Below are 2537 nucleotides of genomic sequence, written 5' to 3' on the forward strand. Positions count from 1 at the left end.
CATACTGGCTTCTTGAATATATATGTATATGTATTTTTTGTATATGTGTGCATATATAGGTATCTGATTATAAACAGCTATACACCTTGGATTTTTTCCTTGACTCCTCTTGATTCATCTTTACTGCAGTGATTCATTATTTTCTATTTATGTACTATACTGAAACTTTCTAATGAAAACGCTTGTTAAATATTTCCTTTCCTTTAATTGCTCTGTATAGATCATGTTATCACTTCTGCAGACCCAACGTAAGAGAATCTTTAGTCTTTTTATGTGTTTATCTTTGTTTTACCTTCACTTCTGTCCCTGTTTTCTTAAAGTTTGGCCCTTTGTAGAAGAATAGCTTTATACTGTGGACCACTGACTTTTATGTAGAAAAAAATTTGAAGTTGATACTCCTTTTAATTAAAGGTTCTAATAAGATCTTAAACTGATATGCATTTCCAGGTACTCCCCTCCCCCCCCCCCCTTCTGGATTTATTGAGGTGAACATAAAGAAAACAAGATTGTCACGTGATATTCTGTCAAGGTCAGTTTCCAGTTAGATTTCAGACTCCTTGCTCAGTGCTGTCACAAATCACACTTAAAATTTCCAGTATTATTAAATCAAATTACTTATGGGTGAGATACAGTAACATCAGTAAACAAACAAACAAAATCTGCATGGGGCGAAAGGCACTTTTGATTAGGTTCCAGTTATTGATTTTTTTTTTCTTTTTTGATAATACAAGCAAGTACCAATGTTTGTTTTAAATGAAGGGGAATGGATTTAGGGGTGCAAGACTTCCAGCAGGTATTTTTGAAAGTCATGTGATTTGTTTCTGTGGTGTCCCAGCTGTACAATATTTGAGAGCTGTAGAACTGTTTGACGTGAATGGGGTGTTGGTTGTTCTGAGCTGGGGAAGGTTATCTTCCAATTTATAGAGCGTTCCAATTACAAAATCTATTTTTGTTTTTTAATGCAGCTCACTAATCTGAAAAGGCTTGCACAGTGGAAAAAATTGTAGTGAGAAGGCTGCAAGTTTTGAAGTATACTGCTAAGTTTTAGTATCTCACATGCTTGTAAAATCTAAGGTGAATATCTTGGTTGTAATGTGAGGCCCAAATTTCTTTTTTTTTTTTTTTTTTTTTTTTTTCCCAAGTATGCAGCCTTAATCGCTTTGGTTTAAGTTTATTCTGTTCTGTGCTGTTACTGCAAATGTTTACGTGGATGATGTAGTAATGCCAAACTGATTGAATAATCCATTGTTGTGAGATGATCACGGTATGGGCTTTACATGTGCCTGTGGTGATGTTCTGGATGATGAGTCATTTAACCTTAAATATGTACCTTCAACAACGAGAGAACCAACTCATTGTTGGAATTTGAAAATTTTGGAATCAGTTATTGGGACAGCTACCAGAATGTTCTTGCTCTGCTATTAGCTATGTTTTTCTGGATGCTTTAAAAATGCAGCTAGGTTAATGATGTATTTATGTAATGTTTACTAGGTAGTACAAAATTTTGAAAGCTGAGTACTAGCTGAGAATCCATCTATAACATCTTAGTAATCTTAAGACATAGAAATATGTATCAGTTCATGTGATTTGCTGGGATATTGAAATCAAAACCACCTTGAGCTTCCAAGTGTTGAATAAAAATACTTCTTGGTAATCTTTTTGTTAGACTTGGAGATTCAAAGCTAGAATAACTCTTGTTATATGAGGGTTTTTATAAGCTGTTGCATATTGTTACCAGAATCTTTACAGTAATTTTATCGTGGTCTTTAGAGGTGTATAATAAGTTTGAAGATAACTGATTATGACAGATAAAATAATTTAATTTTTCTGCCTTAAAACAACTTTTAGGTGGCAATTGTTTCTCCTCCTCTTCCCTGGTTATTGCATCTGCCTTTAGATTAAGAGGTTGTTTTGGCTATGATCTCTTTTCTGATTTAGAAGGTCCTTACCATTTTGGAAAATTCTTTTTTTATATTTTCTGTTTTTTCCCTATTTCAGATTCACTGGAAAGAGAATGAAATAAACATGGAGTCTTCTAAACTGAAATGTATTTCATGGGTCACAGTTAAAAGTGAAAAGAAGATGGAACGAAATGAGAGAACAGGAGTATAACGCCTGTCAAGAACTTTCCATTTTTGTGATACATATAAACTTGCATTATAATACAACTAATGATTTATAGTAATACTTTACTGATATCCCTGGAAGGAGAAATCAGTTACTGTGCAACTTGCTTAATACGAACTTTTATTCTAATAACTTTTAACATGTTTTAACCTTAACTGGACACTTTTTTTTAAGTCTGAGAGTTAAAAACTTTGTATAGCTGTATTTTAACGGAAAGACTGATCCTCATAGATGGCTGACAGCTGCTTATGGAAAATGGTCTTAAACCCATGAATGGTTACTATTGCACAGAGTTGAATGGAATGCCGTGACTTTAGAGCAATTCTCTTAGGACCTTTTTCTTTGCCTTGCACCCATCATATCCTTAAATATTTAACCGTAAATATTGCAATTATAAAGTCTAAAAAATA

Source organism: Haliaeetus leucocephalus, unplaced genomic scaffold (genome assembly GCF_000737465.1).
Source record: "Haliaeetus leucocephalus isolate CR32 unplaced genomic scaffold, Haliaeetus_leucocephalus-4.0 Scaffold484, whole genome shotgun sequence".
NCBI classification, from domain to species: Eukaryota; Metazoa; Chordata; class Aves; order Accipitriformes; family Accipitridae; genus Haliaeetus; species Haliaeetus leucocephalus.